This window comes from Choloepus didactylus, chromosome 21, assembly GCF_015220235.1.
Source record: "Choloepus didactylus isolate mChoDid1 chromosome 21, mChoDid1.pri, whole genome shotgun sequence".
Classification (NCBI taxonomy): Eukaryota; Metazoa; Chordata; class Mammalia; order Pilosa; family Megalonychidae; genus Choloepus; species Choloepus didactylus.
Window position 1 is genome coordinate 52,207,257 of NC_051327.1, and position 16,429 is coordinate 52,223,685.

The 16,429-nt window shown below is 39.0% G+C and overlaps 2 pseudogenes; both read right to left on the reverse strand.

The window, feature by feature from the left end:
- Window positions 1-6,817: 6,817 nt before the first annotated feature.
- Window positions 6,818-7,498, reverse strand: LOC119517586 (annotated as a pseudogene).
- A 251-nt stretch (window positions 7,499-7,749) lies between these two features.
- Window positions 7,750-8,414, reverse strand: LOC119517587 (annotated as a pseudogene).
- Window positions 8,415-16,429: the final 8,015 nt, after the last annotated feature.

A 16,429-nucleotide genomic window follows, 5' to 3' on the forward strand; every position in this document is an offset into this window, starting at 1 on the left:
TCCCAGGGTGTCCCCCTTTCCATTTCTGATTTTTTTTTATTTGTATAAACTTTTTATTTTCTTTGTAGTCTAGCTAAAGATTTGTCAATTTTATTGATCTTTTTAAAGAACCAACTTTGTTCTGTTGATTCTTTCTATTGTTTTTGTGTTTTCTATTTCATTATCTCCACTCTTATCTTTGTTATTTACTTCATTCTGCTCATGTTGGGTTTAGTTTATTCTTATTTTTCTGGTTCTTCCAGTTTTGAGGTTAGACCTCTGATTTGTGGTCTTTCTCTTTTTTAATGTAAGCATTTAGAGCTATGAATTTCCCTGTCAGCACTGCCTTCACAGGACTCCATGAATTTTGGTATGCTGTATTTTTGTTTTCAATCACCTCCAGATATTTCTAATTTTGCTTCTGATTTCCTCTTTAACACATTGTTTGCTTAAGAGCATGTTTTTAAATTTCCATATACTTGTGAATTTTCCATTTATCCCTCTGTTATTGATTTCTAGCTTCATTTTGCTGTGGTCAGAGAATATACATTTTATGATTTCCGTATTTTTTAATTTATTGAGAACTTGTTTTGTGACCCAATGTATGGTCTATCCTAGAAAATGAACCATGTGCACTCAAGAAGAATGTTAATTCTGTTTTTGTTGAGTACAGTGTTCTATATATGTTTGTCAGATATAATTCATTTATTACCATATAAGCAAGTAAGACCTGTACTTCTTTATTGATCTTCTGACTAGATGTGCTATTCATTATTGATAGTTATGTGCTAAATTCTCCCACTATTAATGTAGAACTGTCAATTTCAACCTTCAAATCTGTTAGTATTTGCCTCATATATTTTGGTGCTCTGTAGTTACATGCATATATATTTATAATTGTATCTTCCTGCTGAATTGTCCCCTTTATCAATATATAATGCCCATCTATTTTATTCAATATTAGTATAGCCATCCCAGGTCTCTTTTGCTTACTATTTGCATGATATACATTTTTTTCCCATCCTTTCACTTTCAATCTACTTGCATTTTTGAATGTAAGGTGAGTCTCTTGTAGACAGAATATAGTTGGGTCATGCTTTTTAATCCCTTCTGCCAATCTCTGTCTTTTAACTTGAGAGTTTAATCCATTTGCATTTAAAGTGTCTACTGATAATGCAGGACTTTCTTCTGCCTTTTTCTGGTAAGCCTTTGTAAGTCATATATTTTTATCCCCCAGTTCCATTCAAGCCTACTTCTATATTTATTTGTTCTTTGTGTGTTGTGCCATTTTAAATGTCTTCTCACTTCTAAATGGATTTATTTTTCTTCTATTTTTCTTGTGGTTACCATGGGTGAAAATTTAACATCCTAAATATATAACAATCATATTTTGTGGAAGACCAACTTAACTTCGGAAGCATGCACATAAACTTTTCCTACAACCCTCTGTCTTCCCACCATTTTTTGTACTTGTTACTACTTAAATCTTTGTACATTGTAAGTCCAAGACCTAAATTCATCGTTAATTTTTATGCATTGCATTTTAGCACCTGTAGGAAGCAATAGATTTTCATACCAAACAATGTAATATTACAATACTGACGTTTATAATTACCTGATTGGTCGATGAATCCTTTTTCTGCCTTTTTAAAAGGAGTCATTACAAGTTGACAGAATATGAGAATTTCAGGGAGTTTCCAATTGAGGAGGATCCCGTATTCCCTGCCAATTCATTTCCTGACCTTCAGTTAGAAGGAAGTTAAAATGGGTAGATCCAGTCACATGGCAGTCTCCTTATGGCAATGGTTTCCATTTGGGTTGGCTTAAAGAGCATTATCCTCAATGTGGCTTGCAATGAGCTTTGTGATTTATTGACATTTCTGGCTCATCTGGTAGAACCTTGATCCACCACATCTGTATTTAATCTAAGTTCCTTAAAACCACCAGGTTCTCTCCCATGTGAGGACTGTATTACATACTCTTTCTTCTGATAAGACTGCTCTCCCCTTTCTCATACCCCTACCATGAGCTGCCATCAGCATGAAGAGTTCTCATGTTTTAGGTCTTATTTAATAATCTCTTCTTTTTGGAAAGCTTTTTGAGCAATAGAGCAGAAAACATATTTTAACCATTGTTGTCCTCTTTAGAGGCAAAAAAAAAAAAAGGTATAGTGATCGGCCCAAGGAATTGAATGTTACTCAACTTAGTAAGTCCCAGATAAAATTTTCCTTATCTTAATAAGAGATACAGCAACAATACATAAGTTCGAACACTGAGTGCATTCACTAATGTATAAATGGTAGAGAAAGATCAGGGTAAACATTGAGGCAGTGAATTTATAACCCCAAGTTTTGTACATTATGCATATAATATTCATAAATTCCTGCCATGGTAACAAGAATTCAAGTTGGAGGTTCAGAAAAAGATTTTAGCTACAAATACATTTTAGCTATACATCTAACTTTGAATCTCCATAATTCTGTGAAAATTTTATGGGGAAATTGATCACGTGAGTAATTTAGCTGGGTTGAAATTCTAAGTGGGTGAAAACAGTAATGAGACAGAAGGTTGTAAAGGTAATTTGAAGCCAGCTTGTGAAGAACCTTGGGTGTTGGGGTAATTAATCAGTACTTTGTGTTCTAATGAGTAGAGATCCCTTATATAGGACCAGTTAGAGAACAAGAATGGCCTATAGGACTTAAATCTGTTTTTATCCATTTTCATCAATCAAGTAGCATTCTCGCTGAAAAAATACCTGCTATATTTGAAATAATAGAACAAACACTTTTCACTTCCTGTACTGATTTGAATCTCTTATGTACTCTATAAAAGACTATGCTCTTCTAATTCAATCTTGTGGGGGCAAAACTGTTGTGGGTGGGACCTTTTGATTAAGTTGCTTCTTTGGAGATATGACCCACCCAATTGTGGGTGGTAACTTTTGATTGTTTTTTTCATGGAGCTGAGACCCCGCCCAATCAAGGTGGGTTTTAATTAGTTTACTGGAGTCCTTAAGAGATCTCAGGGAGAGAGAGAGAATGCTCATAGCTGACAAAGACCCAGATACTTGGAAATGCTTGGACAGAAACACCCCAGGAGAAACAAGCAGAGAAGCTAAGAGAGAAGCTGAGAGAGACATTTTGCAGAGAAGCTAAGATATGTAAGCCAGAGATTGTTCCTGGAAGAAGCAAGCAAGGACTTACAGGAGCTGAGACAGAAGCCTAGAGGTATTTTTGAGAAAGCCAATGAAGCCAGAAGCTAAAGCCATGAAAGAAGGTTCAGCAGAGCCAGCCATGTGGCTTCCTATGTGAAAGAGGAACCCCAGATGCCAGCAGCCTTTCCTCAGAGAAGGTATCTTCCTCTTGATGTCTTAATTTGGATATTATCATGGCCTCAGAACTATAAATTTGTGAAATAATCATACATGATTATAAAAGCCAATCCATTTCTTGTATATTGCATTTTGGCAGCCTTAGCAAACTGGAACACTTCCTAATAAGGCAAAACACTAGACTTCAACTTAGAAGATAGAGATTTGCATTCTAGTTATTCTAGTTATTCTGTATATCATTCTATATGCTATATATCAATTCTATAGCATTGATTCTGGATGAGCTCAAATATGAATATTTTGGACACCAATTACTCATAATTCTTTCTTGGTTTTAGCCCTCTCCTACTGCTATTATAGACCGGTGGATATCAGCTGGATACTGCCACCATCGGCTCTAATTTGATAACGATAATGGTTTTATATGGATGCCTTCCTCTTTGCTTCCCTGGAGAGCTTTGGAGCATCAGAAATTAGACTCTGTAAAATTCATGGCTTCTCAATGCTTTGACAACAAAATGTGGGTTCTTCCTAATGCTCAATATCCACAGTATCAACAAATGTCACAACCATGCATATAAATTTCAGATCACCAAATAATATTGGGATAAAAGCATTCTTAAGATCACTATATTAAATTTGTTTTAAATGGGAAAGAAATGCAGGTTGCTGGAAGGCTAGAACATTGTCTTTGTCAGAAAAATGAGAGAAAAATATTCACTTATAAGAGAGAAAATGACTTCCCAGTTGAGAGATTGTGCTCTTGAGGTAGAAAATTCTGAGTTCCAAAATTAACTCTGTTCACTGGCTCTGTGACCTTGGCCAAGTTATGTAAAGCTCTAAGTTTCTGTTTCATCAATTATAACAAGACCATCAATATAATAACTAAGTTGTAAGTTTTTTTGTGAGATTAAGTAGGTTAAGTATAACACTAAGAATGTAACTGTCACATAGTGAGTGAAAAACAATTTTTGCTTTATTTACTAACAATGGCAGAAAAAGAAGCTCTATATTGGTATTTATACATTTGTTGACAAAATGTCTGACTCAGAAGAAGTTCTCAGTAAAATGAACAAAGATGTTAAGATTTTTTGAATGCCCAGTATTTTATAATCATCAGCTTGGTGTTTTCATGTATGTCTAGTTTACTATGAGATTAGCTGTCAAAAGCTATTGAGTATTGATAACCTTTATGTGTTTCACTTTACTCAGCTATCTGATGAGAATTTGGGGTTCACCACCCTTTAATAATGAAAGATCCATAAATGCAGATTCAGACTACTATTTCTATGGTTAGCATAAATTACAGAGAAATGAAAAGAAAAAAGAAATGAAAAAAAGAACAGGAAAGAAAATGGAGGCTGAGATAAAATTCATCACATATGAATTCTTATCAACTGCACCAGAAATTTCATTGGAAGCTACCAACAACCCTATATATATTTAGTAGGGTCCATAGATAAACTAAAAAGTGGGGAAACAATTTGCTATTTTGATGGAAACTTCAAAATTTTTGATACAAACTTCAAATTTCTTTCTTCTCCATGAGTCCCTTATAAAAAGAATAAGTGAAACATCATGCATAATATATTTAAGTATCCTATTCTTATATATGGAGACACTAAGGTAAATTTTCTTTTGCTGCATTTCTTTGTCATTAGTACATAGATTTAAAGTTGGCTGCCTGCTTTGTTGGATTTAAGGGATGCTGAGAAGCTTGTTCCTCACAATGTATCTCTCCTCCACGTAAACAGACATCTTTGTTCACCACAATGTTTCCTTAAGAAGTAATTAATTCTGAGAGCAGTCATACAAAAAGGAGCTGACCTCTTAGGTGTCTCTCAGTATTTAAGGCTTAATCCATCTGCTGAATATAACATTCACAATGCAACTTTAATGCATGAAGTGTAGACTAATTATAAATGTTCATTACCATCATATAATGATATAAAATTGGACCTTCTCTTAAGAAGCTACTATCCCATGTACCACGTAATGTTGAAATTGAAATATTTTAGAACATTGAGAATATTGAAGCAATTTAAGTATTCTGCACATTACCTTACTAATGGATAGTGTGTGATGGGTATTTAAGATTATCAGGGTGCTTAGGACAAATAGGGATAGTATTAAGCCTTCCAGGCATAGAAGGGAGGATATTATGTGTGATCGGTATAGTAGTAGTCCTTGGAGGGCTATGGTAAATGCTAGTAAAATGTTGATGTAGATAGATGGCATATGATAATTACAAGCTTAATCGTAATTTAATGAGTCAAAATCTTTCGTTTTGGGTTAAACTAATTATCATATTCAGTTCATGCTAAGCCTTTTTGAGATCATTCATAAGCCAGTCCTAGTGCTAGAAGTGAAATGAGAATGAGGGCTATAACTAGTGTGGGGTTAAGGTTGTTAGTTTGTGAGGCTCATGGGAGTGGTAGGAGTAAAGCAATTTCTAGGTCGAACAGAAGGAATGTGATGGCTACTAGAAAAAAATTTATGGAGAAAAGGAGCCGGGCTGATCCTATGGGGTCGAATCCACACTCGTACGGGCTTGATTTTTCGGAGTAAATATTTAATTGGGGTAATCAGAATGCGATGGTCACAAGTAGTGAGGCTAGTGCGGAATTAATTAGTAGGGTAAGAATCAGGTTAATTGTTCTTTTCCGGGTTTGTTATCGCAGCTAATTGATTGGAAGTCAACTGTACTTGTTATACTAAAAGGACATGAGCCTCATCAATAATTTGAGACGTAGAGGAATAGTCAGACTACATCCACAAAGTGTCAGTATCAAGCTGCTGCCTCCAATCCGAAGCCGTGGTTAGAGGTAAAGTGAAATTTTAATTGGCGTAGGAAGCAGACGATTAGAAATGAGGTGCCGATAATTACATGTAGTCTGTGGAATCCCGTGGCTACAAAGAAGGTTGAGCCGTACACTCCGTCGGAGATAGTGAATGGCGCTTCGAAGTATTCTGAGGCTTGTAAGAGGGTGAAGTGCACCCCTAGGGCGATTGTGATGAATAGGGCTTGCAGCATGTGCTTGTGATTTCCTTCCATCAGGCTGTGGTGAGCTCATGTGGTTGATACTCCGGAGGCCAGAAGGATGGAGGTGTGTAGAAGGGGTGCTTAGAGTGGATTAAGTGGGTTAATTCCTGTAGGGAGTCAATATCCACCGAGTTCTGGTGTTGGTGCTAGGCTGGAGTGGTAAAAGGCTCAGAAAAATCCTAGAAAAAAGAAGACTTCTGAGACGGTAAATATGATTATTCCATATTGTAGTCCTTTTTGTACGGTTGTTGTGTGGTGTCCTTGGAATGTGCTTTCTCAGACTACGTCTCGTCATCATTGGTATATTGTCAGGAAGTTGGTGGTTAGGCCAGTGATCAATAGAGTTGTAGAGTTAAAGTGAAATCACATCACCAGGCCCGAGGTTATTAGTAAGGCGGACAGGGCTCCCGTTAGGGGTCATGGACTGGGGTTAACTATGTGGTAGGCATGTGCTTGGTGGGTCATTAGGCATTGTCATGTAGGTAAAGACTAACTAGGAGTGTAAATACGTAGGCTTGGATAAGCACTACTGCGAGTTTGAGAATTGTTAGTAAGATTAAAGTGATGAAGGTGATGAGAGCTGTTGTAGGGCTGATGGATATTAGTGCTAGTGTGGCACTTCCGATCAGGTGTATGACAAGGTGTCCTGCAGTGATGTTTGCTGTGAGTTGCAGGGCCAGGGCTATAGGTTGAATAAACAGAGTGATTGTTTCGATGACCACTATTATGAGGATGCAGGGAATTGGGGTCCCCTGTGGTAGGAAGTGGGCTAATGATGTTTCGGTTTTGTGGTGGAAGCCCGTGATTACTGCCCCGGCCCAGAGTGGGATGGCTATTCCCAGGTTCATAGAGAGGTGAGAGGTAGGGGTAAATGAGTGGGGGAGTAGTCCTGGGAGGTTTGTTGTCCCAATAAATATAACAAGTGAAATTAGTATTAGGGATCAGGTCTGTCCTTTGGGGCTGTGAATAATTATTATTTGTTTTAAGATTAGGTTGATCACCCATTGTTGGACTGAAATGAGTCGGTTTGCAATTAGATGGCTGGGTGATGGAAATAGTAGGGTCAGGAGTATCACGATGAGGATTACAATAGGAATTCCTATTACTGTGGGAGTGATGAAAGAGATGAATAAATTTTCATTCATTTTGCTTCTCAAGGGGTTAAGTGTTTTGTTGTATTAAGTGTTTTGGGTGTTGGGGAGGTAGGGAAGTTGTGTTTGGTAAGTCTGAGTGGTATTAGGATAAATAGTGAGATGAATATTGACAGAATGGTAATGGATCATGTTGATGTATTTAGTTGAGGCATTTCATTAAGGGAAAGTTCAGGTTCCCAGCCTTTAACTTAAAAGGTTAACGCTAGAATAGCTTCTCTAATGATTTAGAGTATGGATGTGGATCAGTCTTCGAAATGTTTAAGTGGGACAAGTTCAAGTACGTTTGGTATAAAGCTGTGGTTTGATCCACAAATTTCTGAGCATTGGCCATAGTAGAGGCCGGGACGTGAAGATGAAGGGTGGCTTGGTTCAGTCGTCCTGGGATGGCATCGGTTTTGAGTCATAGTGAGGGGACCATTCATGAGTGAAGTATGTCTTCTGATGAAATTAATATTTGAAGTGACATTTCCATGGATAGAACAACTCGGTTATCTACTTCCAACAGTTGGAGTTCTCCGGGCTTTAGGTCGGAAGTGGGGATCATGTATGAGTAGAAGTTAAGGTCTTCATAATTTGTGTATTCATAACTTCAGTAACACTGGTGGCCTATGGTTTTGACAGTAAGTAGTGGGTTGTTGATTTCATCTATCATATATAGGATTCGTAGTGAGGGCAGGGCAATTAAGATTAGGATAATGGCTGGGAGAATTGTTCATACGGTTTCCACTTCTTGGGCATCCATAGTGCTGGTATGGGTGAGTTTGGTTGACAGTATTAGTGAGATGATATATAGCACTAAAGTGCTAATTAAAAACATAATCATTAGTGTATGGTCATGAAAGTTAAGTAACTCTTCTATGATTGGTGATGTGGAGTCTTGAAATCCTAGTTGTAGGGGGTAAGCCATAGAGGTGTAAAGGGTTTTAGCCTATAATTTAACTTCAACAAAGTTATAAAATTGTTTTTTTAACACCTCGTTCATGAAGAAAGTCATAGTGGGTATGAGGTTGGCTTGAAACCAATTTTGGGGGGTTCGATTCCTTCCTTTCTTGAGCTAGACTTTGACAAATGCAGGTTCCTCAAATGTGTGGTATGGTGATGGGCAGCCGTGGAGTCATTCAATATTAGTGGTAGTAAGTTCTACCAGTGATACTTTGCGTTTAGAAGCGAAGGCTCCTCAGATTATGAAGACTATTAGTATTACTGCGGTTAGCGAAATGAAGTAGCCCATTGATGAGATTGTATTTCACATTGTGTATGCATCGGGGTAGTCAGAGTAGCATCGTGGTATCCCTGAGAGGCCCAGGAAATGTTGAGGGAAGAATGTTATGTTTACACCCACGAACATGATTACAAAGTGAATCTTGGCTCAGGTTGTCAAACGTGTAGCCTGAGAATAGTGGGAATCAGTGCACGAATCCCCCTATAATTGAGAATATGGCCCCCATGGATAGTACGTAGTGGAAGTGGGCTACTACGTAATACGTGTCATGGAGAACGATGTCTAGTGATGAATTTGCCAGTACAATTCCCATTAGTCCGCCTACTGTGAACAGGAAAATGAAGCCGAGAGCTCAGAGCATAGCTGGGGATCATTTGATATTACCTCCATGTAGTGTGGCCAGTAAGCTGAATACTTTTACTCCTGTGGGGATAGCGATAATTATGGTGGCTGATGTGAAACATGCTCATCTGTCTACATCTGTTCCTACTATAAATATGTGATGGGCCCAGACGATGAAGCCTAAAAATCCAATTGACATTATGGTTCACACTATTCCTATATAGCTGAATGGTTCTTTTTTTCCGGAGTAGTATGTGACAATGTGGGAGATCATGCTGAAGCCTGGTAGGATAAGAAAATAGACTTCAGGGTGTCTGAAGAATCAGAACAGATGTTGGTAGAAGATAAGGTCACCCCCTCCGGCAGGGTCAAAGAACGTGGTATTTAAATTGCAGTCTGTTAGGAGTATGGTAATTCCGGTGGCCAAGACTGGAGTGACAGGAGAAGGAGGACTGCTGTGACTAGAACTGATCACACAAATAGTGGGGTTTGGTATTGGGACATTGCAGGAGGCTTTATGTTAATAATGGTGGTAATAAAGTTAATGGCGCCTAAAATTGATTCCTGCTAAATGTAGCGAGAAGATGGTTAGATCAACTGATGCGCCTGCGTGGGCCAGGTTGCCTGCTAGGGGTGGGTACACGGTTCAGCCTGTACCTGCGCCTGCTTCTACCATGGAGGAAGCGAGCAGAAGTAAGAATGATGGTGGTAGTAATCAGAAACTTATGTTGTTTATTTGGGGAAGGGCCATGTCAGGGGCTCCGATCATTGATGGGACTAATAAGTTCCTGAAACCACCAATTACAATTGGTATAACCATGAAAAAAATTATAACAAATGCATGTGTGGTAACGATTACGTTATAGATCTGGTCATCACCTAGTAGTGTTCCTGGTTGCCCTAGTTCAGCTCGGATTAGCAGGCTTAAAGCAGTGCCTACTATTCCATCTCAGGCACCAAATAATAGGTACAAGGTTCTGATGTCTTTGTGGTTTGTTGAGAATAATCAATGGGCAATGAACATAGGTAAAATAGCTGAGAAAGCATTAGACTAAATCTAAAGACAGGGGTGGAGTCCCTTTTTTGCACAGCCTCATGGTGAATATATCATACTGAATTGCAAATACAGCGAAACAGTTTCAACTCTGCCGGAGCTTCTCCCGCCTTTTTTTTTTACAGTGGGAGAAGTAGATTGAAGCCAGTACGTTAGGGTATTTAGCTGTTAACTAAAATTTCATGGGATCAAAGCCCATGAATCTAGTAAGGACTTAACTTAATTAAAGTGTTTGGTTTGCATTCAATAGATGTAAGATGAGGTCTTACAGTCCTTGTACAGGGGTTAAGTATTTCATACTTGTTTAGGGCTTTGAAGTATCTTGGTCTTTGCTATCCTAAACCCCTATTCCAGAATGTGGAGCATTGGTGATGGGGGATGATTATTGTGGATAGGGTGATGAGGGTTGGTATAAGAGGTGATGGTGTGCTGGATTTAAATTGTCACTTGACTTTTGTGTTACTGGCGGACAGAAATAATGGGAGTGACGTGGAGTAGATGAGGCGTATGTGAAAGTACAGGTTGAGTAGTGCTAGAATGGCTATTACTGTGGGTATAATAATTAGGTCATTTTTTGCTATTTCCTGAATAATTATTCATTTGGGTAAAAATCCTGATGGGGTGGGGGTCCTCCTGTTGATAGAAGTACGGTTGCCATTAGGGTGGTTAGGAGTGGCATGGTGTTTCATGTGTGTGTAAGTGCTAGGGTGGTAGCTGATGATTGATGAATGAATAGGAGTAATATTGAGGTTGTTATGAGTAGGTAGATAATGAGATTTAGGGCTATTAGGGTGGGGCTGTACATGATAATGGCCGTTATTCATCCTATGTGAGTGATGGATGAATAGGCCATGATTTTTCGTAGTTGTGTTTGATTTAGTCCTCCTCAGCCTCTGATTATAATGGGGAGAATGGTCATTGTCAGTAGGAGTGGAGGGTTGATGGAGGTTGTGATTTGATATAGGATTGAGATGGGGGCTAGTTTTCGTCATGTTAGTAGAATTGTTCCGGAGAACAGTGGAGTTCCCTGAGATACTTCCGGCACCCAGAAGTGGAATGGGGTGAGTCCTAGCTTTATGGCAATGGAGATGGTAATGATACATGATGCTAGTGGGTTAAAGATTTTTATGATTGTTCATTGGCCGGAGTATATGAGATTGATTATCATGGCTCTTATTAGAAGCAATGATGCTGTGGCTTGTGTAAGGAAATATTTAGTAGCTGCTTCTGTTGATCGGGGGTTGTGTTTTAATATTAGGATGGGGATTATTGTGAATATGTTGATTTCTAACCCTATTCAGATTAGAAGCCAGTGGGAGCTAAACATTGCAATTATTGTGCCTGAGAACAGTGTTACTATAGTGATGCTTAGGGTTATGGGGTTGATTAGTACGGGAAGGGTATAAACCAACATTTTCAGGATATGGGCCCGATAGCTTGATTAGCTGACCTTACTATTAGAATGTGGTGTAATGTGGAAGCACGGAGAATTTTGAATTCTCAAATATGGGTTCGATTCCTGTATTTCTAGAAACAAGAGGGCTATAACCTCTATTGTTTACTCTATCAAAGTAATTATTTTGTCAGACATATTTCTTATGTTTGTGGGGGGGATGCTCGCAAATGAGATGGGTGTAGCTATGTGCCATATGCACATGGCTAGGATGAGTAGGAGGAAATTTTTTCATAGTAGGTGTATTAGTTGGTCAGCGTAATCGTGGGTAGGATGCTCGGATTCATAAGAATATGGTGGTTAGGATTAGAGTTTTGGTGGTGAAATTGATTGTGTGAAGTTCTGGGAGGAGGGGGTTGTGGAATGCGCCGAAAAATAGGGTGGCAGTGAGGGCGTTTATTAAAATGATGTTAGCATATTCAGCTAGGAAAAATAGGGCAAAGGGGCCTGCTGCATATTCTACTTTAAAGCCAGATACTAATTCTGATTCTCCCTCGGTGAGGTCAAAGGGGGCTCAGTTGGTTTCAGCTAGGGTGGAGATGAATCATATCATGGTTAGGGGTCATGCTGGTCAGATTAGTCATGTATATTCTTGTGTGGTAGTTAGGGTTGATAGTGTAAATGACCCATTCATTAGTATAATGGACAGGAGAATAATTGCTAGGGTGACTTCATATGAAATTGTTTGTGCTACTGCCCGTAGTGGTCTGATTAGGTCATATTTTGAGTTTGATGCTCATCCTGATCATAGGATGGAGTATAAGGCTAGACTGGATACTGCTAGGGTAAACAGGATGACGAGGTTAAGATTGATGAGCAGGTATGGCATTGGGAGTGGAATTCACAGGCTGAGGGCTAGGGGGAGGGCTAGTGTTGGAGCAACAATAAATATGAGTTTGGATGATGTGAGTGGGCGGAGGGGTTCTTTAGTGAATAATTTTACTGCGTCTGCCATCAGTTGGAGTAAACCGCAGGGTCCTACAATGTTAGGTCCTTTACGGAGTTGCATGTAGCCTAGAATTTTTCGCTCTACTAGTGTTAGGAACGCTACCTCTAGGAGAATGGGGACAATTAGGCATATAATATTGGTAAAAGACACTTTGTTAAGAAGAGGAGTTGAACCTCTGATTATAAAAGTTTAAGTTTTTTTCAGTTACCGGGCTCTGCCATCTTAACAAACCCTGGTTTGGGGTTAGTTGTTAGGGGTTGATTAGATTTTGATTAATTCATCTATTTAATTTTAGGGCGCTTTTGTAGAGTAGTCCCTATTTCTCTTGTCCTTTCCTACTGGGGGAAAAGGTTTACAGATAGAAACCGACCTGGATTACTCCGGTCTGAACTCAGATCACGTAGGACTTTAATCGTTGAACAAATGAACCATTAATAGCTGTTGCACCATTAGGTTGTCCTGATCCAGCATCGCGGTCGTAAACCCTATTGTCGATATGGACTCTGAAATAGGATTGTGCTGTTATCCCTAGGGTAACTTGTTCCGTTGATCAATTGCTTGGGTCAATTAATGGTGTTGAAACATGTCGACTGGTAAGGTCTGAATATATAGCGATTCGGAGGTTTATTTATGCTCCGAGGTCACCCCAACTGAAATTGTTAGCCTAAGCTGCAGGTGGTTGTTCCTATTGGTTTGTAGAGGTTGCAGTGAGGTTAATTAATTAAAGCTCCATAGGGTCTTCTCGTCTTATAGGTCTATCCCCGCCTCTTCACGGGGAAGTCAAGTTCACCGACTGGAAGTAGGAGACAGTAGAATCCTCGTCAGGCCTTTCATACAAGTCCTTAATTAGAGAACAAATGATTATGCTACCTTTGCACAGTCAGGGTACCGCGGCCGTTGAACACGTGTCACGGGGCAGGCGGTGCCTCTGATAATTGTCATGCTAGAGGTGATGTTTTTGGTAAACAGGTGGGATTTATGTTTGCCGAGTTCCTTCTATTTCTTTTAATCTTTCCAGTATGCACGCCTGTGTTGGGTTAACAATGGGTGGGACTTGAAAATATTTAGTGGTATGGAAAAGTCTGGTTGTTAACTATCAGTGGTGGGTCCATTCTGATATAAGCTTGTGCGTGGAGAAATTTATTGTTGTTACTTATATTAACATTATCTCTTCTATTATTATTAGTCCAGTAGGAAGTTAGGAGTTGGAGGTTTATTCTGGAATTTTTGGTGCTGTTGCTGTTGAGCTTGAACACTTTCTTTATTGGTGGCTGCTTTTAGGCCTACTGTGAAGGGGAGAAGAAAGTTACTCTCTAGGCGGGGTTTATCCCTTGTCAACAGAGCTATACCTCTGCTGACTATATTTAAAATTTGCGTTGGGATTTGATACCATGTTCTTTGGGCAAATTTTAAGTTGAACTTAGATTCGGTTTCTGGGCAACCAGCTATCGCCAGGCTCGGTTGGCTTTTCACCTCTACCTGAAGATCTTTTCACTATTTTGCTACATAGATGAATTGGTTCTTCATACTGTCCACAGGTAGCTGGTCTGGGTTCGGGGTTTTTAACTGAAGTGCTCTTTGCAAGGGTTTTTCTAGTTAATTCATTATGCAAAAGGTAAAAGGGTAGGTCTTTGCTATTTTGTGCTGTTAGTTGTTCTTTCATCTTTCCCTTGTGGTACTCTATGGCACCTATTAATAATTTCTATCGCATATACTTTTATGGGGGTAAATGGTTTGATTTTTGGGTAGTGTTTGTAGTTGAGTTAGAAGTTGTGTAGGGCTAGGTCTGGCTCAAAGTGGTCTGTTGAGTTGAAATCTTCTGGGTGTAAGCCAGGTGCTTTTGTTTAAGCTACACTTTGATTAGTCCAAGCACACTTTCTGGTATGCTTACCTTATTATGACTTGTCTCCTCTGGAAGTGCCTATAGTGTGAATAAGATGGTTGTTCGTTGTAGGCGGGTTGAGGAGGGTGATCGGCAGTGTGTGCATGCTTTGTGGCCTGGTTCAATTAAGCTCTCTATTCTTAAGTTACTTCTAAATCCTCCTTCAGCTTCTAGGGTTTCATAGAAACTTCCATTGGTTTTCTTTTATAAGAAAATGTAACCCATCTCTTTCCACCTCACGGGCTACACCTTGACCTAACGTACTTATGAGTGATAACTGTGCTTACTGTAGTGCTCTTTAAGGTTTGCTGGGGATGGCGGTATATAGGCTGTATTGGCGAGGGGTGGTGAGGTTTATCGGGGTTTGTCAATTATAGGACAGGTTCCTCTAGGGGGATGTGAAGCACCGCCAAGTCCTTTAAGTTTTAGGATGTCGCTAATAGTATTCTGGTGAACATTTTGGTTTGTTAAATATCTTGGTTTAGTGCTAAGCATAGTGGGGTATCTAATCCCAGTTTGGGTCTTAGCTATTGTGTTTTCTGGTCTATTAAAGTCACTTTCGTTGTTTATTTTATTTTGACTGTAGCTTTTTATGGCTTAGTTCTGGTTTAACTTTATTGCCCAGTTACCTTAAACATGTTTTACGCCAGTGAACATTAATTTGGGTTAATCGTATGACCGCGGTGGCTGGCATGAAAATTACCAACCCTTAGATATTACCATAACTAAGTCAAACTTCCATTTATTACTTAATTTTTATCACTGCTGTTTCCCCTTGGGGTGTGGTTGAGCAAGGTGTTGTGAGCTACATTGGGTTTGTGGGCTTGTTACCTGCTCCTTTCGGTCTGGTGGATCTAAAGGGCATTCTCACTGGGGCGTGGATGCTCGCATGTGTAAGTTTGCTAAGAACTAATAGTAAAGTCAGGACCAAAGCTGTGTGTTTACGGAGTTGTGGTGGACTCATCTACGCATTTTCAGTGCCTTGCTTTGTGTTTAAGCGACATTAACTTATACAGGAAGTCCCATTAAAGTTTGGCTAGGATGTGAGCTTTCCCTATGGCAAAATTTTAAAGTGTTTGAGTGCTACGCTGATATTGATATGAGTAAGGACGATACTGCTTGTGGTAGTTAGGAATAGGAAAAAAGTTTTTATTGGAATTTAATTATAACTTCATCAAGACATAGGCTTTTTTTCACAGTAGAAATTTCAAAATGCTTGAGTGCTATGTCAGTATTGGCGTAAATGGAAATATTACCATTATAGTGATAAAAAATAGGAGTGTTGTTGCTTGCTAAGCACGTGTGCTATTGTTCTGCTTTTGGGGTTTGACAGGAAGAAAGGTAGTATGAGGATACAGTTGCAAGTACGGGGGGTAGGGGGGGTTTGTTGAGTATGCATATTACTAATGTGTGGAATACTTAAATTGTGAGGACTAATATGGTCTCTTCAAGATAAAAAGAGAGACGACAGTGGATTTAAGAAATGAAAACATCTACCAGCTCCAGGTGAAGTATAGATTTAATTCCCTAATTCACTGAAGGAGGAAATAAGGCCTGAAAAAAGGACATGTGGGAAACCTTACCTTTCTTATCAAATAGTATTAATAGGTTAAATACCACCTTAATCAATTTCATGAAGTTGAATTCCATTATGATTTGATTACATTAGGAAGACTTCTTGTGTTTTATCCATATAATGGTTACTGACCTTTTCTCTTTCTTAGTTAAAAGCAATGGTGATTGCCATGAACATAAATAGTGCGTTCATTTGAATTTTAGCTGGCCCTGCATTTCCCACAGTAGCTTGGAATAGGAAACTCACACATTCTACTTACTCAACAAGAATCCTCTTTTCAATAGTCATAATCCTGGGAGAACATCTAAGTTAGAGCATCACTTTGGGACATGCTGCTAAAAGTAAAGAGGATCTTCCAGTACTATCCTTGTGCCAGGCACCCAATTATAACATTCACTTACAGTTCTGGAGTGAATTAGGGAGAGATCACTCATCCTGAATATA